Source organism: Tamandua tetradactyla, chromosome 11 (assembly GCF_023851605.1).
Source record: "Tamandua tetradactyla isolate mTamTet1 chromosome 11, mTamTet1.pri, whole genome shotgun sequence".
Taxonomy (NCBI): Eukaryota; Metazoa; Chordata; class Mammalia; order Pilosa; family Myrmecophagidae; genus Tamandua; species Tamandua tetradactyla.
Window position 1 is genome coordinate 51,937,698 of NC_135337.1, and position 20,758 is coordinate 51,958,455.

The following is a 20,758-nucleotide window of genomic DNA, read 5'->3' on the forward strand; positions in this document are numbered from 1 at the left end:
GAAATATGAAGCCAGATCATCTTTTGAAATAGTAGGAAGATTTGTGATTGTGAATTTAAAATGAAGAGCTCTGCACAGAGGAGTGTTTTTCTGCAGCCGCATTCACTTGACCAGATGCAGGGCTAGTTTTTAACCAGGCTGGCATTGCCAGGCTTGTAAAATGGAGTGAGCTGAGGGTGTATAAAAGGGAGAAAATATAAAGATGAATCATCAAGGAGGGACATGAGAGCACTGGAGAGGAGGAGGAAGTATATGAACAAATGGCAGTGTCAATTAATTGAAGGTTTCAGTGGAGGCCTAAGAAATGTTGGCGTAAGGCAATAGAGAGAAAAGAAAACACCAATGAGATAAGAATCCTTTTAAGTGCCAAGGATACAGCAGCAGAGAAAACAGTGAGGTAGAGATTCCTAATATTTTTTATACTGAAAAGGGATCCTTGTTTGCCTAAAAGTTTGTTAATACTGGTCTTAGAATAGTACAATTTTTGTATTACTTAACAATTTAATCAAGGAGTAGAAAATTAAACAATCCACTGTGTATCTAGACTCCAGGGGCGGGGAGGGCATTTGTTTCCAGAGATGTGAGTCTCTTGAAGACAATCTCAAATGAAACGAAAGTTCATCAGAAAATATTTATTAAGTATCCATGTTCATGAACAGCACCTCCTAATTCATTTTCTGCTGGGAATAATTGGGCAGTTGGGGAGGAATATAATGCAATAATAAGAGCCAAACAAGCATTTTAAATTTTTCTGTGCATTGCATGCAGAATATTTGGAAGTAATTAAAGTTCAGTCCATGCTTCCTGAGATGTTATCCCTGACCTGAGTGATTTTACAATCTAATGGGGAAGAAAAGTGTGTTCAAAAATCACCATAACAACAGACATGAAGTGACAGGTGTCAAAATTTAAGTATAAACAGAATACTAGGGAAGCCCCAAAAATGGTGTGATTAATTTCTACTCATGGTGACTGAAGACTTCAGAGGCAAGATACCATTTTAGCTATATTTTGAAGAATTTATGAAGGCCAGACTGGGATGCAAGAAAAAAAGAGGTATTTGGAAAAATATTCCTGGCTCAGGAATGGCACAGTGGAATGCAGGATATTTCGAGGATTTACGCACACATCAGGTGTTTGAACTATCGCCATCTTTGGAAGAGGAGTGAAGTTGTAAAGCTGTGCCCTGGACACAGAGTTTTCTTTAATGTGCATTTGCTGGAAGATGAGAGATATGGACGACTCAGAAAAGATAAGCCTTTTTTTCCCCCTAACTGAAGGAAAGTGAGAGTATTCCCTTCTTAATGAATATGTCCTCTGGGCATTTGGGTCTCTAACATTAGAAACCTTTGTTTTGATATAAACATGGGTGTGATGCAGTAAAAGAATGTCTTTTTTTTGGTCTAGACCTCACAATGTATCCCACTCTTGATTGATACTTTTGGACAATGTTGTGAGACTTTATTGAGAAAAATTCAAGATTCCTTCTAAAAATATAGATAGCTTTAAAAATATATCATCAATTGCTTTCCAATATTTGTCCAAGTCCTTATGAATTTTCCAGAATAAAACAAAATAGGCTTTGAATATTTTATGGTGAAAATGGAGGATATATGCTAACTTAATTAAATGCCTTTGATATATATTTAAATATATTTTTATTAATTCTTTAGCATCTTTCATAAGTAGATAATATTTTAATCACTTTAATATTTTTCTAACCTATTGCAGATAAACAAAAGTACTAATTTTACTTTAAAGATCCTCATATGTGTTGCATGCTATATTTACTGTGTTCTTAAAATCCATTCTTGCTATACTTTCTTACTTGGTAGGTTGTTTCAGTTTTAATTAAGAAATATAGAGAGATGTGCAGCTTTGTTACTTATGGTTGTGGGGCTAGAGTGAGAAATTTGACTTCAAATGCGTCCAATAAATTTAATACACTATTGGCTACATCTATATATATTTTCAATACCTCCAGTTAACTAATATCACTAACTTTCAAAACAGTTCCAAACAGTATTTTGCTAGAAACTGCTCATTGAAAATATGCAAAATATTTGACCCTCAGTAAATCTCAGTAAAAGGAGCAATCAAGAATTTGATTCCACAGTGGGACCTAGCCTCTAAAATTTTACCACATTAAGATTTGCACTGGTTAATATATGCATTAACTAACTGGTTAGATAATGTGTGGTTCTATGTAGCCCAGTGGGTATTTTAATTTTCTGATGGAGAATTATATGAAACCAAGGTTTTTTTTTCTGGTTATCTTAGCTGCTGTGTAGCTTTCAGAATTACTAAGGACCTACAAAGGGAATAACAGAGAGAGTTCACAACTTCCTGTGCCTCTAGAGATTGTTTCCTTTACTGAAAGTGTTCGGTGTATATTTAACCAGAGCAGTAAATTGGTGAGATGGTGAGATAGAAGTGGAAGCTTTTGTCCTCTAGTAATACGCTGTGGTGTGTTATATATTATCAATTCAAGTGTGTTTGTGTGTGTGTATGTGTGTGTATAATATGTAATTTAGCATGGGGTGAAATTGCAGTTTATGAAACTCCTTTTATTCTCTTATGTGGCTATTAGAAAAAGATTTTTTCCCGAGTTAGAACTTCGATGTTTGTACACCTTACTCTCTGTACTGTACCATTCTGACTGATGAAGGATTGTGACTTTATTAGCCCCACATGGAGAAATTCCCCAGAGAGTAGCTGTGCTTTATGGCATTTATGATTGCAGAGTAATCCTCTTTGGATTTTATTGATAATGAGAGCTCATTCTGGTAGATAAAATCCAGCCACTGTTGAAATAAACCAAATGGAAACAGATACGAAGAATTGGAAAACGGTACAAACAGTAAAATCAAGGTATTTGTGCAGCCTTACTCTCCTTTGATTCACGTTCCCCAGAAACCTACTTATACGAGAGAGACTAAATTACTGTAATTAATGCTGAGCTCTGCTAAGCGATTTTACCTCACTAAACTAAGAACTGTAAGCCTTTAAGTGATTGTAATGTGTGTGTGTTTCTTACATGTGTGCAAAGATATTTACTGACTTGCAATTTCCCTTTTCTAGGACAAATTATTTTGTGGGTTAGAGTAGGGTGTGTTTAAACTCTGAAAGTATGTTGGAATTTATACAATCTGTGTAGGCTTGATCTGTTCCATTGCCTAAATCTTACCCTAAATTCAAGTTGCCTCTTGTCCACGTGATTGGTGAAGTCACTGGCCTGAGTGGGAGAATGCAGATGGCAGGATTAGAAGGACAATGGCATTTTCTCTGAAAGTAAATCTGTGAAGTACAATATGCTCTGGCTCTCATGGGCCAAAACTAGAAGGCAGAGTTCACCTACTTACTGAGTTACTATTCAGTGGCTACCTATTAAGTGCCATGTGTTTTGTATTAATTGTTCCTAATCTTCATAGCAGCCCTGCTGGGTAGTTAGTATCTTTGCCATTTTTATACCTGAGAAAATGGCGACTTAGTCAGATTAAGTAACTTGCCCCAAATTGAATTATTTTGGAGTACCTGGCTCCATCTTGCCATTTCAGGAAAAATTTTATTAGGAGAATTACCAGGCTGAACTGTGGTCAACTGAGGTGCTGTATTAGTTTTCAGTTGCTGTGTAAAAACATCACAAACTTAGTGACGTAAAACAACACACAATTGTTATTTCACAGCTCCTTTGGGATAATTAATAAATGTTTATATCTAGAATATACTGTTATATTTATAATTTTTATAACTATATCAATTATTTAATTATATATACAAACATATATGCATTAAAAACCTAATCATGAGCGTGGCATCCTATCACCTTTGCCATCCTTGTATTCTTTTGGTTAAAGTTAAGTTGTGGTCCTGCCTCTACTCAGGAAAGAGGAAAGGATCTTACAAAGATACAGATTATTTGGGATTCCCCTGGAAGTTTGACTGTTGCAGGAGCCTATAATTGGAGCACAGCACAGTTATTAGGGTATTTATTCATCCTTTGAAGTCTTCCTTTACTTCAGTTTTTTAAATAATTTATGATTAATCCTGTTTTACTTGAATGCTCTTGAAGGCTTGTAAATGCTTGTAAAAGACATTCAATAAAATAAAATAAATTTAATAGAATAAATAAATAAATAATTTAATAAAGTAAATAAAATAATATAATACAATAAAAATTAGAACAATGTTGCTGTTCTTGCTTTGAACGATTTCTGAAGAGTAAGTTATACAATTTCATTTATATATGGCTGTTTGTGTAAAATATTGAGGAAAATTAGCATTCTAGTACAAAATCATTCTAGAACATTGAAAAAAAAGCCGATGACAGACAGAAGATTATGAGTTGTTCTACCTTCAAAACTGTAGGTGTCTGTTCTTTGTTTTAATAACACAGAATCAAAAAAGGTTTATCCCAAATGTGTAAGCCCAGAATTTTCTTTTCTTTGTCTGTCTTTCACTCTTCCACTCCTCCCCCTGCCCCCTTACCCTGGCCATGTTGTAACTGAAAAGAGCAAGGCTGAGAGACTTCTGCTTTTTGTCTAGCTCTACTACTAACGGGTTTTATTTTCTTCCCATGTAAAATGAGGAAGGTAATTGAATCAAAGATTCTACTGCAAGGAAACATATGCAGAGAGGGCAATGCAGATGCAGCAGCTAGCATCTCACAGGTGTCAGTCATTTGTTAAAGTCACAATAAAATGTCTGTTTTCCATATACAAAAAAAGAAATAGGTTCCATTCTCACAGAATAAATCTATCACTGATAAGCTGACTGAACCTAATTACACACGCATATGGCATCTATAAATCAGAATGCCAATACTCAGTTGCCACTGGAGCAATATCTGACTAAACAAAACTGGAGTAGGGACTTCTGGGGGTAAATGTATTCGGTTAGTTTTGTAAAAGCCAGAATGAAAAGAGGATGAGAACTGGGAAGGGCTCTTCCCACAGCTTGGGAAAGCCTGATGCAGCATCTACCAATAGGCAGAGCTATCACTATTTATTGGAATCCAGTGCCTGTCCTCTGAACAAACACCTACAGTTCCTTCTCTTTGGGCATCTGCTTTCTATGACCTCTTCTGTCAGGATAGCATATTTATTGCATTTAAGCTGATAGAGTGTTTCTTTGCTTTTGTTTGGAGAAACATCCTATTCCTGCTTGTATTCAGAAGACCCTGTGCTTACATCATTATGATATGTAATATCATATCATGTCACCATACCGTGTCAATGATATTGCACCAGTATAATATTATGATATAAAATGTGCTTAGCCCATATATTGTCTCATAGCTTTAGGCTTTTCTGGAAAATTCTGTTTTGATTTTTGATCAGTTCAATTGTTGAGGGAAAGGAATGGCTTTTACTTGAGTTTATTCCCAGATTCTGAAGATAATTATCTTTACTCCCCGTATGAACCCTCAACTTTTCATTTTGAAAAGTGTATGACTCATTTGCATGGATTTCACTACTTTTATTTGTCGAGAATTCTTTCCCATTAGGCAAAAAGTACAGACTTTCACCTCTTACCTTTTTGGTATGTGTCCTCTCTTTGCCTCTTTTACTGTATTATTTTGTCTCTATTATTAAGAAGGTAATTAAGGTAAGAACAGGGATCCGTCTCTTTGTTTACTTTTAAGACCTCACTATAATAATCATCATACCATAACTATAATAATCACTACAATAAAGTACTAGTTGTTAATGGTATTTTACAAAAGGTCTGTATAATTACTTTTGGCCCCAAGAGCACTGTAGAAATGTAAACATGGATTATTATTTGTGAGTTTTAGATGACATAATTAGCCTTTAGACAGACTCAACTTTTAAAATAATAACTAATATTAATATGAATGCATGTTTCAGTCACTGCTAAGCATTTTATTAGCATAAAATTATTACTATACATACATGCATGTGCATGCGCGCGCACACACACACACACACACACACATCCCTATTATTCCTATTTTATAAATGAGGAAACTGAGGCTTATGGAAATGAAATGTTGTGCCTAGAGTCGCAGAGGGTGTGAGTGACAGGACAGACCTAGAATGCAGGCATCATCCATCTGACCCCATGCTTTCTCAACACTGATTCCTCACAGTCAGTAAGATGGACTCTGTAACTCAAACCAAAACTGTTGGGATCCTCAGTCCTACATTAACTTTAAAGTATGGCCTTCATACAAAATCCTAGCAAACCTTTGGTGAAAAGAAACTTGGCATTTTGTTTAACCGTAATGCAAGTCCCTTTCGAGTCCTAACAACATTTAGAGCTGTGTGTCTATATGTTCAACTGGGAACAATATGCTGTTTTCTCACACCCCCTCTGCCCCTGGCCAGTGTTCTCCTGTTAGCATGAAGATGAAAATATGGTTTAGCACTAAGAGTGCTCTGCTAGGAATACAGTGTTGGTCTCCAGGAATGGTAATAACTATAAAGCTGCTTAGCATATTAAAAAAAAAACTCCTGATATTTTAAATACAAGAGGGAAAATGGGATGTTTTGTAGAAAACTGAAATTAGCTTTACACTTGAAAAGCAATTTAATATGATCAACCTGCCCTTCCAACAATAATCACCAAGACCTAATGTCTTCTTTGATGGTCTTACACTTTGTACAATTAACATGCAGTTAACAGCACAGTGTTGCTAAGATTCAAATAGCAAAAAACCAGGCTATGCTAGGTCTCTACTCTGGATTTCTGACTCTGCTTGTCAAGCACTTTCTCTAATTGCTTCTTCCTTTGGCTAATGGAAATTGTCAATGGAAGTGCTTCATTGAGTTTATTCTATGGTTTCGTAACTTTCTTCCTGGGTATGAGAGGAGGAATTTCATTCAGTGGAACAAATCAACTTGGAAGCAGAAAACATGGATTTACATGCTAGTTGTCCTGACAGTAGCTGAATAAAGGGAGAACTCATTTCTATTTCTTTAGGTCACAATGCTGCCGTCATTACACATGAACAATGCACAGGTAGCCCAGTCCAGGAGAAAGAAGCTGAAATGAAGAAAGATGCTAAAAGTGATCTCTTTTGCCTGTTTTATCTGTAGATAAATAGTAAAATTTTGACTGTGATAGTCAGAAATATAAAAATGCCCCAGGGAAAGGCCTTTGACATGTCTTTATGAAATTCATAATAATTGTTTGAGAGTGAATTTTTAATTTGTTTTCACCCAGTAACCAATTTTTTAAAAATTCTTTCTCTTTTTTTTCTTGCTAAGAGAATGATTCTTCTCCAGTTCAGACTAAATTTCTTAAATTATTCAGGTTTTTGACATCTCAATCTATATTGAGTCATGTTGTAGACATTAGTTGGCTTGCTTTTTAAACCACCGTCCCTCTTTCTACTGATAAGAGGAGAGTGATTTTGATTTAGAGGACCAATATCATTGGATATGATGTGATAGGGCAATGAGTCAGTGGTCTTCCCAGCTCCAGCCAAAGGGCCCATGACCTAAATTAACCCATCTAGATTCTCTTTCCTTAGAATCTGACTCTTTAGGTGAGAATCAAAATGACTAAACAGGGTTGAAGCTAGATGATCTTGCTTGCACCACCGCAGAGACTGCTCATCAGTTCTTTTTTTTTTTTTTTTGATGTGTTCACTCACTTTAATAACAATATGTTTACCATGTTATCACCGTGGAATGTAAAGTCAGACAAAAAATTTTCACAAGAGCAGCAAAGCATTCTGTAGTATATCAAATCTGTATATAATCCCTTGCCAAACCAACTTGTTCATAAATCACTTATCACCTTCAATATAGGTAATGTGTTTTTTTCAACATTTGTGAATCTGATAGAGAAAATAAACAAATATTATACACATTTCAAGTCCTCATTTTCTTTTGATAAGCACTTTACATACTTCTATTTCAAGATGACATTTAAAAGTTATAACAGCAATAAAAATACAATTCTGCAATTATGAAAGAGTTAAATTGAATCCATAATTAAGTTATTCTCATGTTTATTAATAAGCATGATTCTAGAATAAATACTACTTCTAAGCAGCTCTATTACCAGGTTTTAGGTTTAGTTTAAACACGCATATATTCAGTTGTGGGAGACATTACCATGTTATATTCCATGCACTTTTCTGAAAGAGTTTTTTAAAGAGTCAACCATCCCTGGAAACCCAAATGTGAAACAAATGCAGAAGGTAGGCAGAAAAAAATTAAATTAATTTGGGTAAACAGTATTCTTACATAACAGCAAAACAATGTGATATTCTGCCTGCTTTTTTTTTAAGAGTTAATTTCACCTGTAAGAGTTCAAGAATGTGGACATTTTACCATTAGCAAGATAATCTGAATGACATGTTTCTTTTGTGCTAACTTGATTTCCCTGAATGACCTAGTTAGTGAACTTGTCACCAATAATTTGGTCACCAGACAAACCAAGCCTGATAGAAAGGAAGCCAATATTCAAAATATTGTGTTACTGTCTGAATGTACTCAATTTATTTTCAGCATATATGTGTAACCTCAATTTGAACTGTCTTAACCAAAGCAAATATCACCAGCAAGACCACGGCATCATCTCTTCTTCTAAAGTTAAGATTTTGCCCAGTATTCTCAATACTTGGAATCGCCCATTCCAGGAGTCATCGCTCCCACAGCAAAGCCTTGGGCTGCAACATGTATGTGAATCAGGTGAATGGACATTTTAGTATTTCCCCTGTGCTTTGGTTTGTACAATCCGTATGCAACAATTGCTGCAAAACCTGCCATCCCAGTAGGGACAAATGGTGTCTGTCTAACTTTTTGGATAAGTTTAGATCCCTGATCTTCATCATATGAAGATAGAGAAACATCTGTGTTGGTTGACATAATGATTGGTTGAAGAATCTTCCACTACCAATGACACCCATTAAAGTCTCACCGGCATTTGCTCCCAGCCTACGGGTTTCCTGCTTATCAGTTCTTGATGCCAGATACCTACAATGCTTTTCCTGAATTACTTGATCTCATATATGTTTTTCAATTGTTCCTTTTAATTCTATGTTCTACCCCATATCCATCTTATAAATGCCCTTAGCCAGCTTGGTTTCAGTTGTCTGCCAAAGATTCAAACTGATATAAGAACATAGTTGAATTGTTTATCCATATTTACCTACAACTTTTAGGCCCTAAATGTTGCTTACAGTTATCTTTCCATGTTGATGCCTATATGTCTCTGTCTTGGTGTCTCTCATGCAGATTCTTTTTGTTCTCTTCCTACTGTGACTTTTGTACAAAAGAGTTTATTAAATTGTTGTGGGGCCTATCTTGAAAACTGGATGGAAAGAATGGATACAATTTATTTTCTATTGATCAGCTTTCCTCATAACTCATCCAGGTGGATAATCTCTTTGTTTCTCTTTGTAGCTGTGAAAACTGGAAAGTGCTTAGGGCAGTACTTAGAGCCTTCCTAAATGTTTGTTAACTCTTAATCACTTTGAAAGTTCTCATAAATTATTAAGGTATTTACACCAACTCTAAAAGACAACAACATATTAGAGCTTTATCAACTTTTTCCAAGAGCTTCTCTTCATACTGTAAATCTCAAATTTTTTTTTATATAGAACACCTTGTTGATGTCCTCTTCTTCAATTTGTTAACTGGTTTAAATTAGCCTAACCTTAATAAGTCAGTGATTGCAGCAGTTGCTCCAGGATCACCTTCATCAATGTCATAAAATTTTGTTTAGCAAACTTTCTTGTTTAGAAATCTTTTAGCAAGATCCAAATATTTGCATATATTTATGTTGTATATTTATATAGCTTCCATTTTTTGCAATTAACCAAATGGACTGTGCCAAAACAGGCAAGACTTGTGCTAATACTATGAGGGTTGGATGTTAGTATGTCTTTTTTTTCTGTGGGAACTAGAAGCCATAGAAATGCAGATAATAAATAGGGAATAATCCACTTATCAAAACCAAAAGTTACTCAGAACATCATTTGCAATAACCTTGGAATATTGATTGATGCCCGAAATTGATTAAAAGAAAACAAATTTTGAGCCGAAACTTCTTGAAGGAACTTCAGACATTCTGAAAGTTCCTGAAACGGATCTTGAACTGAAACTTCAAGTCATCTGCGCCATCTTTGATAAGACTAGTGTAAGTAAAAGCACAAATGCCTATAGCATCCATATCACACCATGAAACTTAGAAATGAGATAGCCAAATTCTTCCTGATTCTGGTTTTAAACTTCCAGTAGTATCTCTACATTACTGGATGATTTTTCTTTAGGTGTCTCAGCTGTCACTGAACACCTCTGGCTATTGAACCTCACTATCTAGCTTTTCTCCCTTTGGATAGCTATGGCATAGATTGATTTCTAACCACTATCTTGGGTAGGAGGAAAGAAGAAAATAAATGAGCAATCTTTCAAAATGTGTGACAACAGCCCAGAAACAGTAGCTTTTCTTTATATTAACTGGTGGTCAAATCCTGTGTCTAGTAAGCACCTTTAAATAATCTATCTGACTGCTGGGGAAATGGTAATTTATCTTACACTTTGGGTGTAGTGGTCAGTTATATAATGAATTTTATTATACATTTGGTTCAATAACTCTCTTGAAGTTTTGCTTAATTAGAGTTTTGTATCTAAAGTGCTAAGTATTCATGATTTACCTATATAAATTCTAAAAGACAGTGAGGACTGGAGAACTGGATGGGTACTATATGTCATTGATACTGCCAACACATTTTTCTTTTGCAGAAAAAAAAATGCTAGTTTCTTTTTTCCTCTTTTCCTTATTCGATCTCCCTAAATATCAAGTCCATCTTCTCCCTTTTTCCTTTTTCTCCCTTTCTACAATCTGCTCCCCTTTTCTTTGTCTCTTCTACATTTGAATCCCCATTTCCTTAGTTATTATTGTTGGGTTCATAATTATTAGTACTTTCTCCAGAGTGGGGCCATGTATCAGTTGGCCATTTTTAGTAAGTTCTAACACTGTCAGGCACTCTGCTAAGTACTTTGACATGTACTCCTTCCAACAACCATGGGAGGTGGGTGCTATCATTAGTATTCCCATTTTAGATATTAGAACTGAGATAAAGAGAACTAGGTGGCAAGTGTCAGAGCTAGAATTTGAACCCAGACAATCTGGCTGTAGATTCTATGATATTTATAAACTTTCCTATGGAAACTTTCATTACATAAGAAAAAAATTATAGTTGCTTACCCCAAAGATCTTGCAACTTAATGAATTTTAATGATCAGGTATAAGTACAACCTTGGAAAATGTTATTTTCCATAAATTTTAGATGATTAGAAAAAAAGATAAATTTGCTTTTTTTTTTTTTTTTTGCTTGCTTTGTACATTGAGAATAGCAGCAAAAAGGTGTTCATTTATTTACTTTTTTAATATTAAGAATCCATATAATCCCCTTTTGGGACTCTTGAAACTTTCATTTCTTTTATGCAGACAAAAAATGCAGCTGAGAAATCTAAATATGTATTTAAATGTAGTGAAAATTATTATTCATTTTCCCTAAGTAAGCCTTCTATTATTCCTCTGGAATTTCTCTTTTCCTTGTAATGGCTCTTTTGTTGGTGAGATTTTCCTGAGTTATTCATTGACAGCTGCAAAACTGCCTTGCCAAGATAAAAATGAAATCTGTATTTTGAGAGATACTTATTTGTTAAACATGAGGATTTATTTAGTTGCCTGTTTATAACAGTTCTAGAGAAATCTAACTTTAGGAATATATTTTTATCTGAATCACTATTAAGGATTCATTATAGTTTCCCTGCTTAGGATTTATTCTCATATATCTGTAATATCCTCAGCAATTAAACACTTACAAATTGGACTTACTCTTTTTTTTTTTTTTTTTTTTTTTACTTTCCTCATATCTTTCGTTCTCAATATCTTCCCACATTCTAGTAGATAAATAATCATGTGGAAATTATCTGTGGAACATCATTTAGGAACTTAACACAGCAGCTGAACTTCTCAAATCAGCATTCATGGAGCTCAGCAGCCTTGCTCCATCTTGAGCTTACCTTCTTTTACTTCTCAAAATATGTCTTCTCTAGTATTGATCATTGCCTACTCAGTTCTTACGTTAGCCTGGGGTGGTGTTTGGTTTGCTAAAGCTGCTGAAATACTATATACAGGAAATGGATTGGCTTTCACAAAGGGGATTTATTAGATTAGAAATGATAGTTTTCAGACCATGAAAATGTCCAAATTTCAAAGGCATCCAGATAAAGATACACTGACTCTGAAGAAAGGCTGATGGCATCCAGGGTTCCTCTATCACACAGAAAGGCACATGGAACATCTGCTAGCCTTTCTGTCCAAAATGTCTCTGGGCTTCTGTGTGTCCTTGCTTGTTCCTCCCCAGGGTATTTCTGTCTCTCCTACCTTCTCTAAGCTTTGAGCTCTCTCCAAAATGTCTCTCTCCTTTAAAGGACTCCAGCAAGCAGATTAAATTGACCTTGAATGTGCAGGATCACATCACCATGGAAACAACCTAATCAAAAGTTCCCACCCAACGATAGGTCTACCCCCATAAGATAGAAGATTCCATGTATGGGTGGAGATCCAGGCAGGCTTTTGGTTGGCTGAGGCTTCTGAATTTCCTGACATATTCTTCCTATAGGACGACATGGCCTTTCAAATTGGCCTCCATGTGTTAAAAAAGGAGAGAGTCTGACCCCCATCCATTGGTCCGTTTCAGATAAGGTTGGAGACAGGAAATAGGTCCAGGTAAATATGAAATGATTAGCTATGCATCAGGTTATCTGGGTAATAGACCCTCCCTTCAGCTTTCTCAAACTCTCCTTTCTCATCTGCCCTCCCGTGACAACCATTACTACTTATCCCCTTGCCTTTATGATCCCATTAGCTATGAGCTCTACCTTCTTGCCTTTAATAATGAAGATGGTATGAGGCAATAAAACCTGCTAGACACAGGTAGCTTGACCTGGAGCCAATTAATGTGAGTCCTAATCCCTGTTCTACATTTTATTGCTGAATTGACCTAGTCACATAAAATGTAAAGCATATAAAATGTCTTAAGCTGAGTTTTCTTTTCTGTAAAGTGGGGAGAAGGGATATTCTGAGAATGTGTTGGTTTGGAGGCCTCATAGATCCCCTGTACTCGTGGATACCTTTATGTTGTTGAGCAGTTGGCAGTGACGATTAAAGGACGAGTAACATAAGTGACACCATAATCTCTCTTGGGCCTAGTGAAAGAAGGTGTTTAGGAATTTATTTCCCCCTGGCCCAGAGAAGAGGCTGGGGACAGTACCCAAGAACCTTGGTAGTAAATACTGGAACATGGGAAATTCTGCAGATAGCCTGGTATACAGAAACCTCAAATTATCTGGGGTGGTTGAGTAGATGGACATTAATATGCTTCAATGTTTCTAATTCTTATAGTACATGAAAAATTAAGGAGTAGCTAAAAAGCTGGGTTAAGTTCAACCTTCCTTTGAGGTAGGGGACTTGGAGTAAATGAAAGTCTTCTGTCTCATGACTTAAATGGAGATTGGTTTCCTACCAGCTGATCCCTGATGGCTTACTTCCATAATTCACTGGATTGCCCCTATTTCAGGCATCCCAGTCACTGACCCAAGTCACAATTAGCAAATAAATGCAAATATCAGGTCATTTAATAGGAGCCGACTAATAAATGAGAGAAAAAACAAGCAGAACACCCCAAAGAGGTGGCCTCTAATGTATATGAACTACTGTAAGAGAAATATAGAAATGAACCAAATAGAAAATATAATAATGATGATATCACCTCGGGAGGGAGAGGCAGTGCTCTCTAAATACCTGTTTGCTCGTATATTTAACTAGTCCTGACCGCTGGATCATGAACTGATCACTACTCCAGATTGGAAAAGCAGATGAGATGGAGAAGGGTCACCTCATTTATAATGAGTTGTTGCGTGTGTGAGAAAAAACAAAAGCAAAAGCATTTTGTTGTATTAAAACATTGACATTTCAGTTTATCCATTACCATGAGATAGCCAAGTGCTGCTTTGGCAAATGCTAATGTTCCCTCTTTGCATTTGGTAGTCTTAATATGTGGTCTATCATTCAATACACCATAGATGATTAAAGAGATTTTAACATTTCAGCTGATATTCAGGTTCTCATGCCCTGTTAAGTAAGTCTTAGGGTAATGCTTCTCAAACTTGAAGGAAACATCTAGGGATCTTGTTAAAAGTCAGATTATGATTCAATACATATGGGATACCCTTCGATAGTCTGCATTTCTAACAATCTCCCAAGTGACACTAATGCTGCTGGATGTTGGGCTTCACTTTGAGCATGAAGGTCCGAACAGATATGTAAAAAGGCGCTTTTACCTGTCTTCTCAGAAGCTTCACAAGTAGACAATACTCTAAAAAACCCTAATAGGACTCTGGGCAACAAAGTCTAGGCTTTTCCCACTGAACTGATGTGTGTTTGCGTGCCCTCATGGTGGAGGTGACCAATCACTTCCTCTTCCTCTTCCTCCTCCTTCTCCCTTCCTCCTCCTCCTCTTCTTCTCTTCCTCATCCTTGTCCTGCTCCCCCCCTCCTCCTCTTCCTTCACCTAGACCTTTTCATGCTTCTCTCTGTCCTTGCTCTTCCAACCTTAGTAGTTGGCTTAGGGTGGAGTGTAGTCTGCCTGAGTTTGGAGCAGAGCGTGTCACTTAACTTGCCCCTGTCCACAGTTTTTAATGGTTTAGAGACATATGTCCTGAGTGTGAAGTCCTCCATGGCAACACTCATTGAATAAATTATTTGGCATGACGTATTAGCTATTTTTTTAAGCAATTACAGAACCTATTCCAATATACTCACCTATTCAGCCAGAGTCTATGACGTATGGGCTATAAGTAAGAACAACTGCAAAATCTAGGAAAATTAGACATTCTATTGGTTGTCACCATTTCTTAGCCCCAGAGAGTCATTATTGCTGCAACATTGCCATGGTAAGCCCTATTTTAATATTTTATTTCACTTTTCTCCTGAGGCAGTCATATCATTCCCAAAATACATCCCTATTTTCTGGTTATTCATCAATTTTTTAAATAAGCAAAGCAAGTTTGCCAACTGCTTCTCCAAAACTTGGTGGTAAGTCTAGATTTAAGGAAACAGGTAATTTTTCACTATCATGAGTTAAAACTAACTATTGTGAATCCCTTTATTATATCCAATAAAAGAATCAAGTGTTTAGATATATAGTCTGAAATAGGAATGTGAAAGATCTCTTTTGAGTCCAGGCTTTATAGGGAATTTCACAGAAATTAATCTTTCCACACTCTTTTCATTTCTGACTATTTACCCCTTCTTACCTGCATCTTCTCAAGGATTTTAAAGTATTTTGACATATTCTTGCAAACCCAGATTCATTACATCTACCGATATTCACCAAACCACCAGTGGCTTTTGAAATATCACACTCACCTTCATGTACTAGTTCTCTTTCAGGTCATGACTGTTGTTTTAAATCAGCTAGTTACAGTTCTAGGACTTTTAATCAGTCTGAAACATCATTATTTGATGCATCAAAATTATTAACAATCCCAGAAATTCTCCAGGATATGCCAGATATGAGTTACCAATCAATACATTTGAGTTCAAGAGATATTATCATTGTTTTATTTTCTCTAAATCAAATTAAATCTGAAATACCACCTGTGAGTATGGTGAAAATTTCAAACTTGGATTCAGAGTGGTCTCTTTCTCACCCCAGAGTCATATAAAAATCCAGAAGACTACAAATTGGCTAGAAAAAAATGGTAGGAGAATCCGTAATTTCCATTCCCTCTTAGTTTCTATGGCGATGCTGAGACCATGCAATAATTTGAAGGCAGAAACTTCAAATGGCCCATGACCACCTTGGGTATAGCTATTCTTGAGTGTCTGGAGCCTTGGTATAGCCACTACATGAAAATTTCCCTCTGAATCATGCGACCTCTACAAATTCTCTGACTTATGATCCTGGTACATTTTATTTAGGAATTCTAACCTCAGCAAAACATATTCTGTTTCTAGTCTTGGGGAATCTTTTCTTCCTCAAGGATCAGTAGCCTCTTCCTCTATCTCTTTTTAAGCAGTTTTCTTTACCTTCTTCCCTGAGCAGATGGAAGAGAAGTTAAGAGAGAGAAAAGTGATGGGATATGGTCAAAAAAATAGAGATTGGGTTTTTATAGAAGTCTGATCCCATATGTGGTCTCAGGTGAGTAGACAGAATACACACACACACACACACACACACACACACACACACACAGACATATATGGGTGAGGAGTAGGTGGGTCCTATGGTGGTTAAGGCCAAATAAGTGATTTTTTTATTGCTTTAATTACTAAGTAATATTGGAAGCAAAGTACTTTGCTGAGAATTAAGATAGAAAAGTGTGGGCAGAAAGAAATGAATACTTTAAATAGTCATTTAGAAAAATGGTATAATAATTAGACTAGCAATGTACTGAATGTTTTCCTGGAAGTGCTTGAGGTTTGCCATCATTGCTTCATAAGACCAGTCACTGTGACTGTACTTTTTCCCTTTTACATTCAACTTCAAAGACGAGGTATCGAGAAAGTACAGAGCCAGATTCACATTATGATGGAAAGAGGAGCAAAGGACTCAAGGGAGCCATTTGGTAACTGATGATGAACTAGAGGAAGAATCTGTGAAAAAATTTTGTAGGATTAATAGATTCAAGGGTACAGAGAATAGTTGAGATTATGGTACTAGAAAGAATAACCTGGAGAAAAAGTGATGATGGTTGGAATAGGATGTATGTTATTGAGATATGGAGGGTTGCAGTTATTGGCACTGATAGGACTCAGGAAGGATAATAGGCTTAAGTTAAGGAAAACCGCAGGAAGAATTTATGATATAGTACTCCATAATCCAGTATGGTAACCACTGGTCACATGTGGCCATTTCAAATTAGATTTTTGTTCAATAAATTAGATGAGATTATATCTAGTGCCCAAATCTTACTTCTAAATGACATTCTCCATTAAAAGTAACTGGGAATCCTTGAAGAAATGGCTGACTCTAAAGCTTGGACAGAAAGAAAATAAGATGAATCTGGAACATAATGTAGTGCTAGAACGTAAGGATGTGCTCACACACACACACACACAAACACACATGAAAGGATGGTGGATGTCAAAAGGCCAAGAAACCCAACCTGAAGAAATTCACAATGGCCAAAGTTAGACCAGTTTAAGCAGCAAAATTAACAGTGATGTAGTATAAAAGAGAAATAAAATAAATACATGAATCCATACTGATAAAATAAATGATTGAACAAGTAAATAAATGAGAATGAAGGGCCAAATCTTCCTTAGAGAAGAATTACTCTTAATAAATGTAGAAGAAATGAGAAAAATTGAAAATCAACATTCATATACCACAGTAGTAGTGGCTGCTGACAAGATCTACTAATGAATACTAAAATTAGTGGATGAAGCTTTAAGGAGAAACAGGAGAATTGCATACCTTCAATGTATCACCCCAAAGTATGTATTGATTACAGTGGTAACATATGCCCATAAATTCTTTGATACTCTTCGCTCCAGGAGGTGGAACTTAAGTTCCACTTCTTAATGAGGGTGGGATTCTAGCAAATGGAGCATGGAGAGGTAAATACCATAACTGCACACTGGGAAAAACTGGCACATACCACATTGGCCAAGTGATCAGTAATATTACTATAACCCCAGATATAATGCACTGGGAAGGACACAACACCTACATGATATTCTTTGCACAAATCCATACCTACACAATTATGAAAAAATCATACAAACTCAAGTGGAGTAAATTCTACAAGACATCTGACCACTTTTTTTCAAGTGCCAAAGTCATGAAGGACAAGGAAATAGTGAGAAAATCTACATTTTGGAAACATGATAACTAAGTGCAAGAGGGTATCCTGAATTGAATTCTGGAATAGAAAAAGGACAGTAGTGGAAATATAGGTGAAATCTGAATAAAGTCTGTAGTTTAGTTAATAGTATTTCACCACTGTTAATATCTTAGTTTTGACAAATGAATCATGGTTATATAAGATGTTTGCTTAGGGTAAGGTGAGTACAGAATACATAAGGACTCTCTAGACTATACTTGAACTGCCCTGTAAATCTAAAATTATTTCAAAATACAAAGTTTAAAAATAAAATAAAAAATTCAGCTAGCTACATTTCAAGTGCCCTACAGCCACAAGTGTTTAGTAGCTACTGCATTGCACAATGCAGTTATGGAGCATTTTGATAATCCTAGAAAGTTCTATTGGACACAGTTGATCCAAAAGATAGGACCTAGAAAAAACAAAACTATCCAGAAGAAATCATACATACAGATATAGAAGGAAAATATCGAAAAGAAAATCTCACAACAATAAACTATACCGATTTGTTTGGCATTCCAGCTGAGAGAAAGGGAAAATGAGGAAGAACCATTATATGAAGAAATAATGGCTGAGAGATTCCCAGAATTGATTATAGAATTAGGAAGCCAAAGGAATACTTACTAGAGCAAATACAATGAAATCCACATCCATCCACAAAATAGTGAAAGTTCAGAATACCAAAGTAAAAGACAGTTTAAAGCACAGCCAGAAAAAAGAAAGAAAGAGCAATCAACTGATTATTCAACAGCAACAGAGAAACCAGAAGCTAGCGGAAAGTTATCTCTTACACCGTTAAAGAAAATAAATGTCAACTTAAAATTCTATAATCAGCAAAGATATCCATCAAGAATGAAGGAAAAATAAAGACTATTTTTAGAATAACAAAATCTGAGAGAATGTATCACCAGTAAACCCCCAATATAAGAAATTCTAAAATGTATTCTTCAAGTAGAAAGAAAATTATCCCAAATAGAAACTCTGAGAAACAAGAAAGAAAAGCAATTAATTTGGTAAACATGTGGGATAATCTGAATGAATATTGAATATACACAACAATAACTATAGTATATTGCAAGGATGGGCACAATATAAGAAAAAACATAAGCTGGAAAGGAGATAAATGGAGTTAAAGAGTTATATGTTCAATGCATATAAGGGAGGAGAAAAATGCTACTACTAAAATCTAAACTTTTATAGGTAAAAGAAGTATATTGCAATTTCTATAGTAAGTACAAAAGATTGAAAATATGTAAAATTACTTACTAGCAGAAAAAGCAAATTACAGAAATAATTTTCAATACATTTAAAAGAAGAAAAGAAAAGAAAGAAAAAGGAATATAGAACAGGTGAGATAAAAAGCAAATACAGGTCAGGCGTTTCTTTAAACTCAAATATACCATTATTACATTACTTATGTTACATTATAATGTATGATATGACATGACATTACATTTGTAAGAGGATGTGTATAAATTAAATAAAGATTGTCAGACTTTAAAAAACAAAATCATCTCTATAACTTCCATAAGAGACATGGAAAACAGGAAGATATTGTAAGTTTAAAAGTAAATAAGAAATATATACCAGGTAAATACTAACCAAGAGAAAGTTTGTTATTAATCAGAAAGGCTTTAAGTCAAAAAGCATTATTTCATAGCAATAAGATCGATTCATTATAGATTTGATTTATCAAGAAGATAAAATTCTTCTAAATGTTTATATTCCTAGTAATATGGTTTCAAAATATATACAGCAAAAAATTGACAGAACCACAAGGAGAAATAGACAAACCACAGTCATAGTATGGTATTATTTTATTATATACCTCTTTCAGTAGATGATTGAACAGCAGATTGAAAAATAAGGATAGAAAATTTCACCAGCATAATTAACACACTTGATCTGGTGTATATTTATAGACCACTCACACAGCATCTGCAGAATCTATTCAAGCTCACATGGGACACTAAAATATGACCATATGAAGAACTATTAAGCAAATCTCAATACATTTCAAGGGATTAAACTCATAGGGAATATGTTCTCTGCTAGAAATCAATAACCAGAAGATAATGAGAAAAGTCCTATATGTTTCAGAATTAAGAATTGTATTTCAGATATTAAAAATACATTTTGACACTTGGATAATAATAAGTTCTCTTAGCTATATTCTTTTGAGTTGGCAGTCGAAGAAAAGAAAGTATAGAGTTATACTAAAAAATGATTAACTGAATATATATTATTCATTTTAATTCAGTTAAAATTAATTATTTGTGCAATCAATTTTCATCCCAGTGGTAGAAATATATCTTAAGAAGGATTTTGTTTCATCAGTGTTTAAATTTATATTAACAAACAGTCTTTTCCAAGTGCTGGGACATACTGGTTTCTAATAGCTTTTACACTGATTAGAAAATACTGAACTAACATTTCTAAAAGGATATAACATAGCAATGTTTTGAGATTAAAAAAATTCAAAGGTGTGTGACTGTGCCTGTGTGCATGTGTGTGTGTGTAAGGAAGACCCCAGAACTTCCAAGATTAATATTTTATGCTACCAGAATTATCTAATTGAAATATTCTAATAAACATCCAAACCATATTTATTTATTTTCATTCTTCAAAATCTTGAGAATCATAGCTTAATGTGTAATTTCATTATACTAAAATATTTACTTAATTTTTGCACTTATCATTCTATTTGTACAAATTTCTTTTACTTCTACGACTGTCACACCCATTCTCTTTTTACATAGTACTAGGCTGAACCTTATGAATTTACTGCATTGAAAGGTATAATTATACACTTGCAATTGCACAGCATTCAACCTAAACTTCAGTAAATTGTAGTTGATTGTGATTCTCATCTTCTTT

General features: G+C 35.1%; 1 pseudogene; it reads right to left on the bottom strand.

Moving 5' to 3' along the window:
- Positions 1 to 8,588: 8,588 nt before the first annotated feature.
- LOC143649517 (HIG1 domain family member 1A, mitochondrial pseudogene) lies at positions 8,589 to 8,860 on the bottom strand (annotated as a pseudogene).
- Positions 8,861 to 20,758: the final 11,898 nt, after the last annotated feature.